The 21978-nt window shown below is 41.7% G+C and overlaps 1 long non-coding RNA gene across 1 annotated transcript; it reads left to right on the plus strand.

The window, feature by feature from the left end:
• Positions 1–917: 917 nt before the first annotated feature.
• LOC309562570 lies at positions 918–21964 on the plus strand. Its single transcript, XR_014225639.1, has 3 exons — positions 918–951; positions 9968–10073; positions 21708–21964. It is a non-coding gene; the product is annotated as an uncharacterized lncRNA (long non-coding RNA).
• The last annotated feature ends 14 nt before the right edge of the window (positions 21965–21978 follow it).

Genomic DNA, 21978 nt, shown 5'->3' on the forward strand with positions numbered 1-21978 from the left:
GATCTGGGGGTCCACCTGTTAAAGGGGGCTTTCAGATTCCAATAAGCAACCCCCCACTCATACCCCCACAACCACCGGGCAAAGTTTGTGGGGAAGAGGCCCTTGTCCTCACAAACATGGGGACAAAGAGCTTTCGGGGGGGTCCTCCCTCCACCAAAGCACCCCTCCGTGTTAAGGACACGTGGCCTGGTGTGGTTTGGGGGCGCCCGGAAATCCCCCCTCTTTCCTGGCCTGTTTTGCGGCATGCTCGGATAAGGGTCTGGTATGGATTTTTTTTGGGGGGGGGGCATGCCATTTTTTTTTTTTTTTTACATTTTGGATTCGGGTTCCCCTCAAAATCTATACCAGACCTCCAAGCTGTTTTTTTTAAACTTTTTTAATGCCAGCAATTATTTTGGGGGAATCCCGCTGACAGCAGATGAGTCATGGTTGTGAAAGATGCGGCGTTGCCCGCTCCTTAACAAGTAGTTCTTTAACAACTAGGTACCATCGGCAACAAAATACTACTATCTTTCAATACTAAAATACATCATCACTTCATAAAATAGCTCATGCTGTAGTTTAATAGTGTTTTTTAGTGAATTGCAAAAAGCAGTTTGAAAATTGCTAAGGAGTATTTACCTTCGGATCTTAGAGCAGTAGGTACCGCTTTGTGAATGGAGCCTACCATCCCCAAAAGCAAAAGACATAGCAGTAGTTGACCAATACCATTGCTTGTTTATGCATATCTAAAGAAAGGCAGTTATAAGCACTTTGATTTTTGTAATGCAAAATGATTTGAAAGTATTTTTCCACTGAAATAGTGTTGTAAATGACTAACTCAAACATTTTTGTTACATACCTTTCAGAAATACCTTGTGGCTGTTGTGTTGATTGCTGGTACCTCTTTGGTTGTGTGTGATGCAGCCTGTTTTCACCAGATAGCTGAACCCAGTGAAGAGCCAGTAAAGGGTGAGTTAAAATTTTTTGACCCCATAGTAAAGCTAAAATAGCTATGCTACCTGAACACAAAATATAGGATGTGACCAATAGCACAGAGGCTTCAGTTGCATCTAAAATCCCAAGCTGTAACCTCCACTGCTTTCAGGGGGGGGGGGGGGGCATCAGACTTTGGTTGACATCCATTATGGACAGGTGTTCTCAGAATTCTCCCCCACACAGGGGAAGAGGAGAGGAGACATCCAGTGTGTATATGTGTGTTGAGATCACTGCATGTTGAATACAGCAATATAAACCTCCAGCAATAAGTAGAGTGTGCTTAAAGCATTCATTTTCACCATATACAGGATACTGTAGTTGCTTTCTTTTAAGGGCCGGGTTCACGTATACTGTGGCTGTGGTTCACAGCATGGGGTCTGGTGCGTCCCTGTTCACCGATTTAGGTACAAATCAGGTCCCAATTTTTTCCTGAATTCGCACCTGAATAGGAACCAAAGATGCACAGGACCGATGCTTTAACTCTGTTCAAACTGATTTGGTGGATCTTTAGTCGCTAAGGCTCAGGTACTAGGCTAATTCAATAGCTACATTTGTTTAAAGGGTACTTCTGCTTCAGAAGCAGATGGCCAGGGAATCTTCATCAGATGGGCCAGATGTGTCTTCCTGCAAGCAGAGGGTGCAATATCCTCTCTGTAAAATCCACCTTTACTTCAGAGGAAGTTGGCCAAGGAATCTTCCTCAGAATAGCCAGTTGCAGAGGCCTTGGAGCCACAAAATAGATTTGAAAATGAAGAATGTTTATTCTACCATTCAGTAGTGTTTTGTGGCCTGAGTTTGAGCTCTGTTCAGTAGCCAAGGCTATTTCAGATGAGTTGAAGGAAAAACTTGGCCATTAATGAAGTCTCTGTGGTTTGATCCCTGGGGTAAACTAAAGTGGCCAATAATGCAGTACAGCCACTGTAGATGCAGAAGGCTGTTCCTCGAGTATTCCGTTGTGGTCAGTCACGCCCTATGGCTTAACCCACAGCCTGCATATACCTCTTTTAAGTCGAATTGACTGCTGTTCAAGTTGGATTCAGTAATATATAGAATGGGGATTAATCCCTTATGTGAAGTCGCCAATGCCCCGGGGGGGTAGGCAGAAGGCGATAAAATGAATAGTTGGTGACAGGGTGGACCTGAGAAGAGCTATAGAAGAGAATGAAAGAACCTATAATTGTTTCTCTTTGTTTGCCTAATTTCAAGCCTGCTTCTCTCTAGGAGCAGCAAGGTTTTTCTTCACCCAAACTTCCCCAGTAGGTGTGGGATTGCAGGAATTTATTCAAATGTAGGCAAAGTATGCTCAGGATCCATGGGTCCCTTGCAAAAAGGAAGACATTGGAATTTTCTTTCCTCTCCCCCAACTCATTTCATTCCCACCATGGTTCTCTAGAGCAAACAAAGCTTTAAGCAAATGTTACCAAATCTTGTTTCAACAGAAAGCATACTGTCCAAAGCATATGTCAAGGATTATATTCTCCATTGTTCTTAGTCGAAAAGCAGACTTAGGCATGAAGCAGAAGGAAGGATCAAGATCTAAAACTTCAACTGGGATCGACCGATTATCGGCAATGCCGATATAACGGGGGCCGATATGCACTTTCCCCAATATACCGGAATCGGCCCCTGAGGTTACTGATATTGCCAATATTTCGGGAAAGTGCTTGTACCGGGGTGATGCCTGCAGCTAGAGGCATCACCCCCCGGTACCGGCATCCATAGCCGACGGTCGGCTGTCTTGTAATGACAGCCGATACGGCTGAGAAGTCGCTCGGCTGTCATTACAAGGAGCGGGAGGGGACATCTACCCCCTCCCACCGCCTTCCGCAGCTCCCCCGGGTCTCCCATCCCACAGTGAGACCCGGCATCCTACTTGCACGGCCGCCGAAGAGAAGACCCGATCAAAGTCACATTTGGCTCTGATCGGGTCTTCATGTAAAAAACCTGGAAGTGATGTCATAACATCACTTCCGGGTACTCAGCGGGAAAATTAATAAAAGTGAGAATTCAAAACAGCCAAACTTGGCGTTTTGAATGCTTTTAAGTGCAGAGGAGGGGTTTGGGGTCTTTTAGATCCCCAGATCCCTCCACAATAGTACCTGTGAAAAAAAAAAAAAAAAGTTTAAATGTCCGAATATAACGGCCAATATCGGCAATACCAATATCTGTTGACCAAAATATCGGTATCGGCACTAAAAAAACTATATTGGTTGATCACTATATATACACACACACACACACACACACATACATACATATAAATATATATATATATATATATATATATATATATATATATATATACACACATACGCACACACACAGTTTGGTACACCCGTGCTTCTGCAAGTAGCTTCACTTGGCTGTTCGAGAATTTCACTTCAAGTTCATTTGACAACCTTTGGCCTTTCCACAGGCCCAAGATATTTTCCAGAACATTACTTCCAGTAGTGGCCATCTTGTATGAGCAAGGGCTACAGGTGTTCCTTATTTGGACAACAGCCTGCAGGTGACTCAACATCCTCCAGGTCCTGACAAAGTCTGATTCAGATTCTGATTAAATTTGGACAGGTTATCAATTGTGGAAGGTCCACTAATCTCATTATAATATTGACATTCATGGACACTCAGGAGAATACTGTAGAGTTGCCATCAGAGAAGGCAACATTATTAGTATTTCACTTAGGACAAGTCATAGCTCTATACCATTTTTCGTATCCCATGGTCTTAAAAGTAGTAGTAAAAGTAGTAGTAGTCAGTAGTAATCCATGTAGTCTGGTGGACTTTCTGGAAGGTTAAGAGCATTATAATCAGGTTTATAAAATAATGATAGATGCGCTTTCTGCACCAGAGACGGTGACTCCACATATGAGACAAGTCCCTTTGGTGGTGGCTAAGGATTACATTAAATCAGAAAATATATAATCAAGCGCCTTGAATGTTAACTTTGGACAAAATTAAGGACCATACACATATAAGATCAATTTATATATGGGTGGGGTCAATAAAAATGCTGCCGGTTACCTGTAGATAAACTACATACAGACTAAAAAAATATAAAAACTAGCACAAATTCTATTTAGACCCAACTCAAGCTAAAATAATTTTTTAGATGGACTAATTTAATCAGACTATAATAATTGTAAGGTGCCAGTGCGTCTATATTTGATGCGAAGAACAATAAAAGAACCTAGAGACCACAACTCCCAACTGATTAACCTAGTTTTGTAAAAATGTATAAAATCAACAAAATCATAAAAATTGTCCTGCACGCTGGAAATTATATATAAGGTGTAAAAACCGTGTATTTCTGCGCAAAATGAATATTGTAAATATAAATTCATACACTAATAAACTATCAATGGCATATATTATGAAATATATGTAACTAAGTGATTGTGTTATTTAAATTATGTTGTGCAAATGTGTGATTAAAAATCTTAAAAAATGTGCTTAATTAAATACACTGACCACTAGATGGCAGTTGTGTGACAAAATATAAAGTGACTATAGAGCAAACCTCTATAAAGTAATTTATACAAAAATAATCAATAATTATAAAACAAGGCTGTTATGTTGCTATGACCTTGTGCTAATTTGTGCAATGAAACTTAAATCAAATCCACCATTAAAATATACAAAGCAAAAATATATATATGAAAAAATTAATATAAAGAAATCAATCTAGTCCCATACACAGTCCATATAATGCTTCAAGCAGCAAAATTGTTCTTTGTGCAAATGTGCAAAAAGTGCCAATAAATATAAGGTGCTTTTAGTGTTCACACGTGCAGATCCCACCGTCTGTGCAAGCTTTCTCTCTAAATGAACTCACCAGAACTTTAGCTGGAAACACCCAGCAAACTCGCTTTTGATAAACTCCACTTTTAGTTGTAAAATCCCTCCACAGGAGTCTGGTAGCAATCTTGCTTGATTATATCCTCCACCAGGGATACTGCTCCCAAGGATAGGGAGATAATGTTAGGGAGGAGGAAAGAAACAAATCCAACATAGCGTCATTCCGTTACAAAAGAGCAAAGATTATTTAAATAAATAGTAGCACTCACATGACACCTGTCACTCAACCTGACACTAGGATTCTCGGCAATGAAAATAAATGCAAAAGTAACTCCCGGCCGTCTCCAGCCCTGGTGTCCGGCTAGCTGTTTGCGGTGTCTCTCTCACAGCATCCTAAGCCACGCCCTACTAGTTTCGTCACACTGACGTCTTCATGGAGCGGTAGCGGTGTGACGAAACGAGTAGGGCGTGGCTTAGGATGCTGTGAGAGAGACCCCGCAAACAGCTAGCAGGACACCAGAGCTGGAGACAGCCGGGAGTTCCTTTTGCATTTATTTTCACTGCCAAGAATCCTAGCTTCAGGTTGACACATTGTCATGTGAGTGCTACTATTTATTTAAATAAACTTTGTTCTTTTGTAACGGAATTACGCTATGTTGGATTTATTTCTTTCCCCCTCCCTAACATTATCTCCCTATCCTTGGGAGCACTATCCCTGGTGGAGGATATAATCAAGATTGCCACCAGACTACTGTGGAGGGATTATACAACTAAAAGTGGAGTTTATCAAAAGCGAGTTTTTAGCTTGAGTTGGGTCTAAATAGAATTTGCGCTAGTTTTTATAATTTTTTAAGGGATTACATTATCTGATGTTCTTGTTCGAAAGAAGGCTAAGGCATGAAGCAGAAATAAGGATCAAGATCTAAAACTTTATTTGGAGTGGTTGCTCTCAAGCCATCAGATAAGGCAGCTGTAGGTTGTCTCTGGATCTAGCAGATGTGTATATACACACAATTTGGTACACCCATACTTCTGCGAGTAGCTTTGCTTTGCATTCAAGAATTTCACTTCAAGTTCATTCGACAACCTTTGGTCTATCCACAGGCCCAATATATTTTCCAGAACATTACTTCCAGTAGTGACCATCTTGCATGAGAAAGGGCTACAGGTGTTCCTAATTTGGACAACAGCCTGTGGGTGGCTCAACATCCTCCAGGTCCTGGCAAAGTCTGATTCAAACTCTGATCAAATTTGGATAGGTCATCAACTGGGGAAGGCTGACTAATCTCATTATAATATTGACATTCCTGGACACTCAGAGAATACTGTAGAGCTGCCCTCAGAGAAGGCAACAGTATTAGTATTTTGCTTGGAACAAGTCATAGCTCTATCCCATCTATTTGTATCCCATGGTCTTAAAAGTAGTAGTAGTCTGCAGTAATCCATGTAGTCTGTTGGACTTTCTGGAAGGTTGAGAAGGTTATAATCAGCCCCTGCTGCAAACTTCATGTATACTAGAACATGGGAAACCTCACAGAATTTTAAGGACTGAATATTCTCTTCCGTGCTGTAAAGATTAAGCTGTTGGGAAGTAAACCGAGGCATTAAGTTGTATTTGAGTCTTGACCATGTCCTATCTTTCTGGGATCTAATGTTCCGTCGCACATCTTGGTATACGAGTTCCAAAAGACCAGTACAGATTATTCTTCCCCCTTGGGACTTGCAGTGCAAATAGTGCTGGACATGTTGTCCCACTCAGCATAGTTCTGAATAAGACTTCTTCAATATTCTCAGTGACTCTGAAGCAGTACTTCTTAAGGCCATCATATCTGGAAGAAGGATTTCAGATATCCAAGTCAAGCTGTAAACTACCTTATTGCTTCCATTATAAACATAATTTCTCTAATCTCTTCTACAGCACCATACAAAGGTCTGGACATCATCCTTCCAGCATGTCCAAACTAAAATGTATGAGTCACCACAAGCATTAGAGGTGGACTCCATGTTGAAGAAATACATGGAAGTGGCCCTTCTCCAGAAGGTCAGACAATGGGCTCTTTAGGCTTGGCAGTATCAGAAGAAGACTTTCACTGTCTATTAGGACAATTTCTAAGTCTCGGGTCAAGGTAGCCTGATGGGCTTATATGGCGAAGATGAATCCATCAATCTAGCGCAGATCCCACTTTACCAGAATTATTCTACAGGACACCAACCAGGTTCATGTACTACAAACCATTTCTAGCCCAATATAAAGTTAATCAAGCAACATTGAAAACAGGGGAATTTGACTTCAGTTCTAAATTAATCTAATGATATTTTGATTAAAACACTTCAGCGTTACCCTTCCTTGTGGTTTGTGGCATGCTACATCCCATATGTCTATGCTGTCATGGTTGCGTCAGGAAAATCAAAAATTGTATATTTACCTGACGGTAATTTTCCTTTCCTGATGCATAAGCATGACAGCATACATGCCCCCCCCCCCCCCCATGTGGCTTCGCATTGAGTATAGCTAGGAGAATTCCACCTTGAGGAAAGTGATTCATTTATTTAGTGTAACCAGTCCTGTGATTGGGCAGGGGGTGGAGCCTGTTCCCATACTTGTATGCTTATGTATCAGGAAAGGAAAATTACAATCAGATAAGTTTAAAATTTTCTGTTTTTGCACACAGATGTATCATAAATGCACCCGAGGGTCTACATCACATAGTTTCATTTAGTAGTTAGTGGTAGACAGTCATACAATATTGCATAGTACCGTAATTACAGTCAAAAAGTGATGAATAAATACCTGCAATATATATACAGTATATATATATATTTATTGTTTAAAAAAACAAATTGCACCCACAAACACAGCAGGGGGTGTAAATTTACAAAGCATAGGAGGCAGATGGACCACACACATGTAGCTGGAGGATCTGGTACTGGCGAATCCTCACTGCTGGAGCAGAGTACAAAGCAGGAGCCCAGACCACTAAGCTACAAGGAGGGAGATGTCGCTTGTCAGTAGAAGCCTTCCTGCCTGGAAGACATCCTCGTGGAGAAGTGCCAAGGGTGGGGAACAGGTTTCTGAGGAACTTCTGCAGAAACATGTCCCTATCTCTGGAACTTCTTCATGAGGATGTCTTCCAGGCAGACAGGCTTTAAATGACAAGTGGCATCTCCCTCAATGCAGCCTAGCGCTCCCAGATCCTGCCCTTGCACGAAATGCATAAGGGTAGGATTATGCGCTGACTTTACGTCACAATTTCTGGGGATCAGATATGGTGGCCATCTTAGTAAGTGGACTTAAATAGCTGTTTTTATATGCCATGTTATCGTTTTGATATATGAGATTTTATGTGGATCCTTTACGTAAAAAAAATGCTACACTGTATGAGTGTGGCTCTAGATGATTAGCGCCCTCTTTCCACGCTGCCCTTGTATGCACAGTGTGACACTTCCCTCTGGCAAACTTTGGACACCTGTGGACCTGTCTAGCAGTTTTATGGTCATATATGAGAGGCTGGGAGTTTTTCTCTGATATTGAAGCGCTGCTTGCTGCTAATGGAACCATAGTGGTGGTGTGTTAGGATTCAAAGTGGAAGGTTTTCTTTGGACACTGGAAGACAACCTTTTTGTCTCATTGATAAAACATTCTTCTCATTGCAATACATTTTATTTTGGGTAATTTTTGATTCAATAATGTCCCAAATGTCTCACAGTTATAAGGACTTTATTGCTTTATATATGAATCATATACACATATTGTTGTTTTCCTATATATACAAAGTATAAGTTTGTATAGAGGCGCTGCACAATATTGCTTAAGTTTCAGTTGGGTTTTGTATGTAAACATATTGCTAGCTGCCCTCTCGATATCTCTAGCTTAGACTTCTTTTTTAATATTTGCATTATCCTTTAACAAGGAGGGATGTTTAGAGGCAGAAAAAAAAACCTAAAATTACTGTAAAACAGGTATTTTTGATCTCAAGTTTACAGAGGCTTTATTATCAGAGGAATAGATAGTACCTACCCATGCCTATTCTGTACATTTATATCCTACTGGTGCAGTGCTTTGAACTAACCAAAGTATCAGGGTTAGTAGAGAGCAGACATATCCAACAGGGACTAAGCTTTAACCACTTCTGGACCGGAAGATTTTCCTGCTTAATTACCAGGCCCTATTTTGCGATTTGGCACTGTGTTATTTTGTACCCAAATAAAATTGATGACCTTTTTTTCCCACAAATAGAGCTTTCGTTTGGTGGTATTTGATCACATGTGCGATTTTTATTTTTTGCGCTATAAACAAAAACAGAGCGACAATTTTGAAAAAAAAAAAAACAATATTTTTCACATTCTGCTATATAAAATTCCCAAAATAAAATTTTTAACATTTTAGGCAAATTTGATTTCTGCTACATGTTTTTGGTAAAAGAAAAAAAAAAAAAAATCGCAATAAGCGTATTTTGATTGGTTTGCGCAAACGTTATTGCGTCCGCTATCTACGGGAAAGATTTTTGTCATTTTATTGTTTTTTTTTAATAGTAATGGCGGTGATCTGCGATTTTTTGCGGGGCTGCGACATTGCGGCAGAGAGATCGGACCCCTAACTGACATTTTTGACACTTTTGGGGGGTACCAGTGACATTACTACAGTAATCAGTGCTAAAAATATGCATTGTTACTGTAATAATAACACTGGCAGGGAAGGAGTTAATAATACTATGGGTGATTAAGGGGTTAAATGTAAGCCTAGGGGAGTGATTCTAACTGTGGGGGGGTTGGGCTTCTGAAATGATCACAGAGACATGCGATCCTATATAGCAGGATCACTTGGTCTCTGATCATTGCAGGGAGAAGGACGGACGGCTGTGTTTACGTCAGCCGACCGTCCTTCTCCCTCAGCGGAGAGAGATTGCCAGTGTCTGGCGGCAATTGGAGCCGTCTGACACATGCACAGGCTTCCCCCGCTGACGAGCGGGAGACGCGCGCTTGCCCCCTAGCCTCCTGAGAGCGAGCAACATAGAGCTACATTGGTTCGCCCAGGAGCGGCTGCCTGCCGGAGTAAATCTGCGGCGGGCGGTCGTAAAGGGGTTAAGTAGTCTACTATTACAGATTGCCAAAGATGGTAGCTCGATTACAACAGACAAGAGCTGTTAGGATTTAGGCATTTTAGATAATAGTGTTCTAATTTTTTTCCCAGGATGTCTCTATAAAGGAAAATTATATCCGCTTGGCAAATCATGGAGGACGAATAGCTGTTGGGACTGTAGCTGTGGCACAGACGGCAATATGGAGTGCTGTCAAGCGTATGTTGATATCTTTAGCATTCAAAAAATGTGTTATTTGTTAATAAAATATTTCAACCCCCATTTAATTTAATTATGGGTGCTTATATTTATATTTTCTATATATATATATATTTTTTACCCACACCAGTCACTATGGAGGTTATATATTGATTTATTGGTCTTGTATGGTATATTTGATTTATATTATATATTATATATCATTCCTCAGTATTATCATTATATATTGTGATTTATTACACATGCACTTGCACTTTTGAATTTATGATGTTATGATACATATTAATAGCACTTTATACTACTGAATGAGTACACCAGCACAGTCTCAAATAGGGTAGCGCAGTATTTTTCTCTTACCATTTATGAGAGTTAATGTTTTTTTTTTTTATCTTGAACGTGTAGGCAGGTGCAGTCTGGCCATATGTTAGATAAAGAAACCACAAGAGGGTACTATCATAGAGCACCCAATTTCACACTTTATTTTTCCCAAAAAGGATCCGATCCATTTTATTAGTAATAAGAGAAATGCACGCTAACATATGCTTTGCACTGGCACTCAAGTTTACCTGTGATATCCAAAAGCCGGTTGCTGCTAGTTCCAAAACCAGAAGTCAGTGTATATTCCACTGGGTGGAACTGACATAACCTCAAGTAACGTGTATCATCAAAACCCCACCTCAATGTATTTCACCCCCCTGGGCATCCTCAGGAAGCTGCGATTTGTCAGGGCACCAAGAAACCAGACCACACGCGGATGCAGGTAAAATAAAGCAGTTTATTGGAGCAAACAATAAAACGCACAGCAAGAATGAGGAACTGAGAGCAGGAACAAGCCGGGGTCAAGTCCAGAAGCGGGTAGTCATCCAAGCCGGGGTCGAGTCCAGAAGCGGGTAGTCTGCCGATGCGAGGTCATCTGCCGATGCAGGGTCGAGAGCCAGGAGAGTCATCAGCCAAGCCAAGATCATGCACGGAGGAACACAGAGAACAGAGGACTGCTAGCAGAGAGGCACCTTGGAGCAGAAACGCAAGGGCAAGGACTGCAACCCATCAGGGGATAGATATAGTCATCACTGTGCGACGTCCAGGCAGCAGGCAAGTGATGATGCAATCAGAGTTTATAAGAGGCAGCGGTCTGCACATGTCCAAGATGGCTGCTAACAGGAAGGCAAGATAAGATCTTGAGAGTGCCCTCCCCTCAACGGCCCCTCTTCCGGAGCAAAAAACGGTTTCTGAGGAAAGCGAGCATGGAAAGCGCTGAGAAGGGCGGGAGTATGATCAGCGGAGGGAACCCAGGAGCGCTCCTCAGGACCATAACCCTTCCAGTGCACCAGATATTGAACCTGACCTCGGAACAGATGAGAATGCAAGATGCTTCTCACCTCATACTCCTCATGATTGCCGATAGGAATGGGACAAGGGTGAGGAAGTGAAGAAGTATAGCGATTGCAAACCAGTGGCTTTAAAAGTGACACATGAAAGACATTGGAGATATGCATGCCAGGGGGAAGACTAAGGGCATAGGCCACTGGGTTCACCTTCTGAAGGATGTGAAAAGGCCCAACAAAATGGGGTACCAGTTTTGGAATGGGCACTCTGAGGTTGACATTAGGAGTTGATAACCACACCCTCTCCCCGACCCGGTACAAAGGAGCAGATAAACGTCTCCATTCTGCCTGGAGCTTCTGACACTGTACAGCGACCTGTAAAGACTCTCGAATCTGCAACCAAGAGGAAAGGAGGGCATGAAGATGATCCTCCAAAGCCGGGATGTCCCGGGTGAGAACGGCTCGAGCAATGCATAATTGCCCATGATGAATGGAGACATTCCCGAAGACGAGTTGATGGCAGAGTTCCTGGCAAACTACACCCAGGGTAGCAGATCAACCCAATTGTCCCGATAGTCAGAGATATAGGAGCGGGGAAATTGCTCCAGAGCTTGGTTGAACGCTCAGCGGCACCATTGGACTGCAGATGGTAGGCCGAGGAGAAGGAGAGTGGAATACCCAACTGGGAGCAAAAGGTGTGCCAGAACCTAGAGACAAACTGGCTCCCACGGTCCGAGACAATCTATTTAAGCAACCCATGTAAACGGAAGACCTCCCTGGCAAAAATCTCGGCAAGCTCCTGAGCAGTAGGCAGTCTCTTAAATGGAACACAGTGGGGCATTTTTGAGAACTGGTCGAAAACCATGAGGATAATCGTGTAACCTTGAGATGCGGGAAGTTCCACAATAAAATCCATGGCCAGGTGAGACCAGGGATGCTCTCCATTGGAAATGGGATGCAGTAGGCCCAAGGGAAGGTGCCGAGGAGATTTGTTCTGAGCACAGACTGAACAAGCAGCCACATATGCAGCAAAATCAGTGCGGTGAGATGGCCACGAGAACTGATGGGAAATAGCCCAGGACATCTGGTTCTAAACAGGATGCCCGGCAGTCTTGGAATTGTGGTACATGCGCAACCCCTCAGGTACAAAACATTTGCCAGCAGGTCTCACAGTGGGAGCATCAGGTTGGGCAGCCAAGATCTGTTCCCCAAGAGCAGAGGTTAAGTTGGTGCAGATGACAGCCTGGATATGATCTGAAGGTATGACCGGTGTTGGTATGGAGTCCTCCCTGGACAACTCAGAATACTGGCGAGACAAGGCATTATGCTTAACATTCTTGGAGCCAGGCAAATAGGAGACCACATAGTTAAAACAAGACAAGAATAAGGCCCATCTGGCCTGATGGGGCGTGAGCCTCTTGGCCTCCAAGAGATACATCAGATTCCTTTGATCAGTGAGAATGAGAACTGGAACCACAGAACCTTTGGAGCAAGTGTCTCCACTCTTTTAGAGCTAGGATAATGGCCAAGAGCTCTCTGTCTCTAATCTCATAATTGCATTCAGCTGGAGACAGCTTCTTTGAGTAGAACCCATAAGGAAGTAGAGGTCCATCAGGTGTCCGATGCTGAGACAGGAAGGCACCTACTCCCGTCTAAGATGCATCCACCTCTAGGACAAAGGGCAAACCAGGATTGGGATGAGACAGAATAGGAGCGAAAGCAGACTTGAGGGCCATAAAAGCTTGGATGGCAGCAGACGTCAAACTGTGGGAATCGCTGCCCCTCTTGGTCAGATTTTAGATAGGTTTGGCAAAAAAAAAACGCAGTTTATTGGGGCAAACAACGATAAACGCACAGCAAGAGAGAGCAAGTGAGAAAAGGAACAAGCCGGGGTCAAGTCCATAAGCGGAAGCGGGTAGTCATCCAAGCCGAGGTTGAGTCCAGAAGCAGGTAGTCTGTCAATGCAGGGTCGTCTGCCGATGTGGGGTCGAGAGCCAGGAGAGTCATCAGCCAAGCCAGGTTATAAACGGAGAAACACAGAACAGAAGACTGCTAGCAGAGATGCACCTTGGAGCACAAACGCAAGGGCAAGGACTGCAACCCATCAGGTGATAGATATAGTCAGGTGTGCAGCATCATCCCTGTGCGACACCCAGGCAGCAGGCAAGTGATGATGCAAACAGTTTATAAGAGGCAGCAGTCTGCACCTGTCCAATGGAGGCTGCCAACAGGAGGGCAAGGTAAGAACTTGACACGATTATGTCATTTTTGTTTTTATATAAACACACTGCAAATCAATGTTAACCTAACCACAGATTGAGTCTGGCGGTAATGTGCTATTATGGGATTGCTGGAAACTTTATAAACTTTGCACAAAAAGTAATAAAAAAGTCTTAAACATCCACTAAAGAGTTTTTCATGTAAAAAAAAAAAAAAATACAAAATGCACAGTTATTTTTTGTTGTTTTTTGAGTTCTCGCATCTCATATTGAGGTACACTTTAACCTTCTGCCATGGATATTTTTAATTTCATACAGAATAGAAACATTGACTTTGGTAAACTTTTTCAGGAGGTTGACAACGGAAAACACAATTTGGATTGCTGGTTCAAGCAGTTGAAGCAAGTTATGGATAAGCAGTTTAGAATCTGGTGGGACATAGCTACTCTTGAGAATTATATGGAAGAAAACATGACTCCCAGAAGGTTAGGATGGGGCTTGGGTCCCAATGATATTCTGGAACAGAAGTCTTCAAACTATGGCCCTCCAGTTTTTCAGGAACTACAATTCTCATCATGCCTGTGAATGTCAGAGTTTTACAATGCCTCCAGGAATGTGTAGTTCCGCAACAGCTGGAAGGCAATAGTTTGAGGATCCCTGGTCTAGAAGATCAGGATTTAATGGATGAGTGGTTTACGTTTTTTTAACCAATGTGAATATAAGCTTCTGGGAGTCATTATACACAGAAGAGAAAACAAATAAGTGATTGTAGAATCACAAATTACAGCTGTAAAAGAAAAACTGGCCCTCTGTGCAGAAACTGGGGAATATAAAGGAAAAAATAAAGAAATTGCAAGAGGTAAGCAATAAACTGGATAATTGCAGTAAGGTTAAGAAGTTTAAAAAATACCACAGAGATAAGAAAGACTATGCAATCCATTCCCCTAATAAATGGCTTTAAGAACAGGAGGTACCTGCCTCTAGGGAATCTTTCTTGGTGGAAGATATGGAAGCACACACACATAGATAGCAGAAGCTATCCCGAAATTACACCCCCCCACCCCCCTCAAAATACCCAATAGAAATCATGGCAATAACCCATGCCAACCTATACAATCTACCCCAAAACTAAACATCTACACCCCTGGAGAGGGAGAAAGAGGGAGGGGGAGAGGTAGACCCCCGGCCAATTATGGACCTTCTTACTGGCAGGGGAAATGGAGGGAGCCATACAGACCACAAACCTACACTTCCCAACACAGAACAGGGGGAGAAAATTAAAGCATGGGTGGAAAAAAAAACATAAACACCACAATCAAAGGACTGCAGAGGCAGTCAAAAAAATAAAAAAAGATAATCCTAGGTAAAGGCATTATTCAAGAGAATGTTGTATTTACTCTGGAGGAATTTTTGGTTTTTGAACAAGGTTTGAAATATGCACCCACCAAAGCTATTAATAAATTTGAGGTCTTTATTGACATGCATAAGTTTGCACGCAAGGTGAGTGTTAAAAAGTTTTTCTTAGGAAATAAAAGGAAAGGGGGAATAAAATACCCATACAGACTATCAGCATAGTGGCTTACGGTAATGTTTTTCAACCTTTTTTCAGTCAAGGCACACTTTAGAATCACGCACAATCCCGGGGTACACCAGTCTGAGAGCTCCTTCACACCAGGAAATGTTTTTTTGCACGTTCCCACACATTGAATTTTTTTAATGAGCTGCTCTATGCTGGTGAAACATACAGAAGGGTGCCAGCATGATTTTTAAAATTATGCAGCACCAAAACACATGGTACTACGGTACCATGTGTTTTAACAGGTGCAAACGTACGCGCATTTACAAGATGCGTGGGTGTGTCATTAAAAATCAATAGCACCCACGCGTCTCTGAAAAAGACAGCACACTTTTGTGCAGTACAGGAAAACACGTGACTTCACACCAGTTACCGCACTGCTCCTGATGTGAACAAGCCCTAAAATCTACTCTGTGAGGCAGAGTTCAGTGGTATGTAGGTTGTAAACCCCCCTCCCCCCAATTCCCTCCGCCTAGCAAAACACCCCTCAAATCCCCCCTCCTAGTACAACCTCACACCCAAATCACTCTCCCAGCATACCCCCCTAAAATCCCTCCTTCTAGAACAACTCCCCCACTCACTCCCAAATCCCCTACCTAGCACAACACCCCCCAAAATCCACAAAGAATGTCCTTACAGTAGTGATAGCAGCAGAGAGAGGGAGAGAGCCAAGAGAAGGTGAATATTGTGTTGTCTATCCCCCCCCCCCCAGGTGGGAGAAAGCACTATTAACTCCTGTGTACAGAGGAGGCAGAGAGCTCAGCCTGGACCTCCCCCCTCTCTGCTCCTCTCGGAAAGTCCTTAGCAACCAATGATGTCATCAGTTGGTAGAACACAGTTAGGTGGTCACCTTGGCTTTCTGTTTTGGTGCCAAAAGTACAGAGAGGAGTAGAGAGTGGGGGGAGGTGCAGGCACAGCTCTCTGCCTCCTTTGTACACCGGAGTTAACAGTGCTCTCTCCCTCCTGTAGCACAGGAGCTAACAGATAATCATTCAGATCAGAATGTTGCCACAGCACCCTTGAAAACTCCTTTCTGCACCCCGGTTGAGAAAGAATGGCTTAAGAAATGCATCCACCTTTAATCTTAAAACAGCTACACATCAACATATAGATGTCTTTAAAAACATAGTAGAGAATAATATCAGGAAGATAAGTAGCTGGAAAGACCACGTAATTTATAGGGCTTGTAAAGGTATCAGAACTTTAGAAAAATACAAGAAAATAGTATTATGCCCTGCAGACAAGGGGGTGGGGGCATTGTAGTCCTTACAAAGGAGGACTATAATGCAGAGGTGCAAAGGATCATAGGGAACAAGAGACAATTAAAAAAAAAAACTGAGGGGAGACCCTAGTTTAAAGTTTAGGAAAATATTAGAGGATTTTCTAACCAAGGGAGCAAAAAAGGGGGTATAAAAAGAAAAAAGATATTTGGTTCCTGATGCCCCAAAGGTTCTGGTGATGCATCAGCAGCCCAAAGTTCAAAAAAAAATCAGAAAAAGCTGCTTGAGAGAACATCATCAGTGGGGCGGATTCCTTGTTCTCTAGGCTGGATGAGTACATTGACATATTTACAACCTTTGGCCACTGAGGGTTTTTCCTATTTAAAGGATAGTAAAGATTTTATTAATCTATTGAAATAAGTAAAAGTTGATGAACATAGTCTGTTAATTACTTTAGATGTGGGATCCCTTCATTCGAAAGTTAGACAATCTAATATATTTAAGGCAGTTTCCTAGGCTTAGGAAACGCAGTCCAGTTTAAAGACTCCTCAAAAGAAGTTAATTGTTGATGGGTTGGATATGGCCATGAGTAACACCTTTTTCTGGCAAAATCACCACTTTTATAACCAGATTAAAGGTGTGGCTATGGAGGTTAAATATGCCCCCAGTGTGGCCAACATCTTCATCAGCAAATGGGAACATGAAGACATATCTACAAGGGAAGGGCCCGAACGTACCTTATATAAGAGATATATCGATGATATTGTGATGGTGTGGCAAGACACTACAGAGAAGCTTGAACAGTTCATTCAGCATATTAATGCAAGTAGATATGGTAAAAAAATTACAGTGAACATTTATAAAGATTGTATCAAATGTCTTGACTAAGTAATTTTTAAGGAACAAGGGACTCTAAAGCTGCACTAAAGCTTTTTTTAAGGATACTGACAGGCATGGATACATCCCTGTCAATAGTTGCCATCACCGGAAGTGAAAAAACGCTATTACCAAGAGACCATTTGTCAGAATTGCTACAGAAACTGTGACCTCGCTAAAGATTATATGGCCCAGACAGATATACTTATTGATAGGTTTGTAGAAAAGGGTTATTGTAAAGAAAAATTAGATAATACCAGAAGAATAGTAGGGAGTATGGATAGAGGCTCCCTCTTGAATATTTCCAGGGAAAATATTATTGTTTTTTCTTTTATTACAGGCTTTAATTACCAGTTTAAAAAATTGGAAAAAAAGTGGTCAGGAAACATTAGCCATGACAGCACATTACTGCCAGATTAAATCTGGGATTAAGTTTTCATTGATTTCCGGAGTGGGTATATAAATACAAACTAAAATAGTGTCATCCCAGTTTCCTGAGGATGCCCAGAGAGGTGAAATGTATTGAGGCGTCAATGTGTCACTTCTGATGGTTTTGGAACTAGCAGCGGCCAGGCTTTTTTGGTACTGCTGGTAACTCTGAGTGCTGGTGAAAGGCACTAAAACATGTGAGTGAGCATTTCTCTTTTTGCTATTAAAGCAGATGGGATCTTTTGGGAAAGATAAAATGTGATATTGGTTGCGCTATGATGGTATCCTCTGGTGGTTTCTTTACATGATATATGGCCATGTTGGAGCTGTGAGGTGGGAGACATGGGAGACCAGGGATTTAGAGAGTGGAGATAGGATACAAAGGACCCTGGCTCGATAAAACGTTTACTGACCAATTACTGATATAAAGGATCTGAGATATTTGGGGAGTGCTTTGTCTCAAATTGCACGTGGTGATACCTATTTGCAGAAGACATAGCTGACAGCACTGTACAAAGTGGATTAAGGACTCTTTGGAGCACAATCTGTCACTGGACATTCTGTTTTTTATTTTCATTTTATTTTATTTATTTCAATTTAATTCTTTGGGACTTATGTGCTTAAGAGTGCTATACAGTATTACAATATTTATATTTATCACATTGATAGGGTAAGTATTGCAGATACTTTCATTTATGCAAATGTTTCTAGCACAGCTCTGATATGTAGTTTTAATTTATGTTCATGGTGTAACAGAAAACTTAATTCTGATTATGATGTCACAAAAAATGGGAGCAAACCCTGCCATAAAAAACGCTGCAAACTGTGCAACCAGATCAATCTATCTAAAAGTGTCACACACAAATGGGACCTTTAATATAACAGGATCATACAACTGCACCTCCAGTAATGTTGTGTACCTTATCCAATGCAAAAGATGTAGCAAAGGATCTTATGTAGGTGAAACAGGACAGAAGTTGCAAGCAAGGATGAATTTGTAACACCCACCATTTTATTCTATAGGGTCTCTGCTAAAAAAAAAAAAATATATAATATATATATATATATATATATATATATATTTGGGGTTTCTAAGTAATTTTCCAGCAAAAAAAAAGTAGATTTTTACATGTAGGAGTGAAGTGTCAGAGATGGTTTGGATGGGAAGTGGTTAAAGCGGAACTAAACCCATAGATTTAACAGTTTCATAAAGCATTCACATTTCTGGCATGTGCCGGGAATATGGAACTGTTGCATTGGTTGTCCTCTCAACCAAACTGTCAAACCATCACATGGCTGGTGTCATACCTGATCACAAGTGCTGAACCGTGGCAGTTGCAAATCATACAGAGGCCAAGATGACCGCTTCCTTAAATAGATCGGAGGGTTTAGTTCCGTTTTAAAAATAACTGTTGATCAAGTCTGTGAAATTCAAATAAAAGAAGCTCCATGTCACATGCAGAAACAGAATATAGAGTATCATGTAATATGCTCATTCACCCTTGTATTATGTACATACAAATGTCAGCCTGGAAGTTCATGAAATTGGAAGGAAGTGAGGGGATTTCTGAGTTACATGCGTACCCCATGCAGGGCTGTGTTTTGCCAGCAGGGGGACCTGTGCATTCCTGTGCCGGCAGTCCTATAGATGTCTATTGGGACACACAGCTGCTGTGCCCCAATGTGACATCCGTCAGAATGCATGGCCCCAAACGCACCCACATGGATGTAAAATTGGGGCACAGAGGTCGTGTCCGTGCAGCTGTGTGTCCCAATAGACATCTATAGGACTGCCGGCACAGGAATGCACACACCACCTGTGGGTCCCCCTGCTGGCAAAACACGGCCCTGCATGGGCTACGCACCTAATCAAGGCTTTAAAGCTAAACCAAACCCATTGATATAGCAGTTTCCCAACACCGTTTCATGCAAGGCCTGAATGCTGTCACATTGATTGTGCTGTCAACCAAACTGTCAAACCATCAATTGGCTGGTGTTATAACTGATCACATGTGCAGCACCATGGTAGTTGCAGATTAAACAGAAGCAGCTTCCTTTGCTGAAAAGGATAGGAGGGTGTAGTTCTGCACTGTTATTTAAAGTGTCTGCTGGGCTTTCATTTAAAAATAAAAATTTCCATGGCGCGGTTACTTTTTGGGGTTTTTTTTAAGTTGTTTTTGAGGTGCAGTCTGTATGCTCCACTGCAGGTGGTGCTTCATTGCAGTGGAACGCAGATGGTAGAGAAAGTTGAAGGAAACAGGGTTTCTCTATGACATCCGCGGTCACACAGGCAGTGCCCATGCCCCATATGACCCTGATGGCCATCTTGGGTCAGACAGAGTCTATTTAAGATTCGGACCCCTAGGTTTGGTGCGCTTTATGCAAGTGGCTAGTGTAGGGACAGGTTCCCCATCTGTTAGGGACAGCGCTAGCAATAGGGAGATGTTCCAGTGGAGTATGGAGAGAGCATGGATTATGTCTATCTTCTCAAGAAGCTTCCAATTTGGATTGGACAAGCCAGGCTTCATTCCACTCCCTTGTGGCAGATACTGTCGACATCCATGAGTCTTCTGACTGCTATCTCTTTGCTGCACAGTTGAAAGTGGTACCAGACAGGTGAACCTCCCCGCCGGACCTGTTTGTACTGTTGAACTTGTTTTATAACACACCGTTTCTTGCAAATGGAGATTCTGTGGGCTTACGGTATACATGTGTCACTGTGAGGTGCTCTCCCTTTTGCCTGATATGGAGAAAACACACTTTTTGTTTTCTCAGAATCTTAGTAAGTCCTTTCCTGGGTCACTCTGTTAGATCAAAAGGTCAACTGTTAGGTCAAATACACACATCCATCAATTCTAAATGACCTTAGAAGTGTTCCATTCTGATCTCAAATGCAAGTTGAATGCACCTGAAAACACACTGCATTGTCCAAAAGCTCTAAACATAAAGACAGAATTTTGGTCTTCTGCATCATAGGTACAGGCAAACAAGTGTAAACCTCTTATTGCAGGAGACACATTCTAAAACAATTTGGATTTTATTAACTGCAAACACAAATAAATTATTATTTCCTACTTGGGCATAGGCCTCTTGAACTTTCTAAAGTACAATGAACTTAGATATGAATTCAGTCTCATAAATAGATCTCCCTGGGGGCCAGTTCACACCACATGCAGTCCAGTGTGGTTTTTTTCTGCATCAAAAACGAATGGAAAGTAGGTCATATGGTTTTCAATGACATACGTAGTTCACACCAATGATTACAATTGCAGTACACTCCAGTTCCAGAAAAAAAAAAAAGTAGAACATGCTGCATTTTTTCTACACTGGACTGTACTGGAACCCATTAAAATGCATCAAAAATGCATGTCTTTATTTAAGCTTAAGAAAAAAGAGGGGGAAAAAAATGTACTGGACTGCATCAAAAACGCTTAAAAATGCACTTGAACGCATCAAAAACATGCATGCAGAAAAGCATCTGGAACGCATCCGGACTGCATTTCTTTGGTGTGAACTGGCCCTTACCTGAAGTCCTGTGGTCCCATTGTCCTTGTGGGGTAAATCCCCATTTCCCCCCTCAATAAAAAGCCCTGCACAAACTCTGGAGCTTCAGTAGTATTGTGCTTATTCAGTAGTATTATGCTTATGTAGTATTTTCCTACCACCAGAGTTTTCAAATCTAGAAGCCATTCAGTAACTAAACCAACAGGCCTCTATGAAAACTATAAATGTATGTCTTGTAAGTCGTGTAGACTAACCCTTAAATATTAGGTTTCCAAAGACGCTGCTGCATTTTTTGGAATTTTAACCTGCGCCTGTGTGTCATTATCTACACCCCATTTATACACTATGTATCAGTAAACTATTACAGTATATTAGATTCTACATAACATTTAGTTTGCATACATTGTTCCTATAGGGCTCAATGACTTGCATGTCTAGCTGTGGTCCAAAGAATAGCAGATGTAACTAAAATATTTTTTTTCCAGTTATGGGAGACCAATTAGCAACAACATAAACTGCATATTCAAATTTGACCGGAAGGCCTGCAAATACTTCCTAATACCAAATGAAGATCCAGAAAAGCAATGCACTGAATACACCATGGTGGGCTAAATACATTATGCTGGAACCATCTACAATGTTATCTCTTTCAAGAATTCAAATGTAAAAGTATTGCTCCCAGTAACATGTAAAATAAATAAATGAATAAATCAAGAAAAGATACTACAAAAATTAACAAAAATCTGTATTTATTGC

The sequence above is a fragment of the Pelophylax lessonae genome, assembly GCF_965119305.1.
Source record: "Pelophylax lessonae genome assembly, chromosome: 9".
Lineage (NCBI taxonomy): Eukaryota > Metazoa > Chordata > Amphibia > Anura > Ranidae > Pelophylax > Pelophylax lessonae.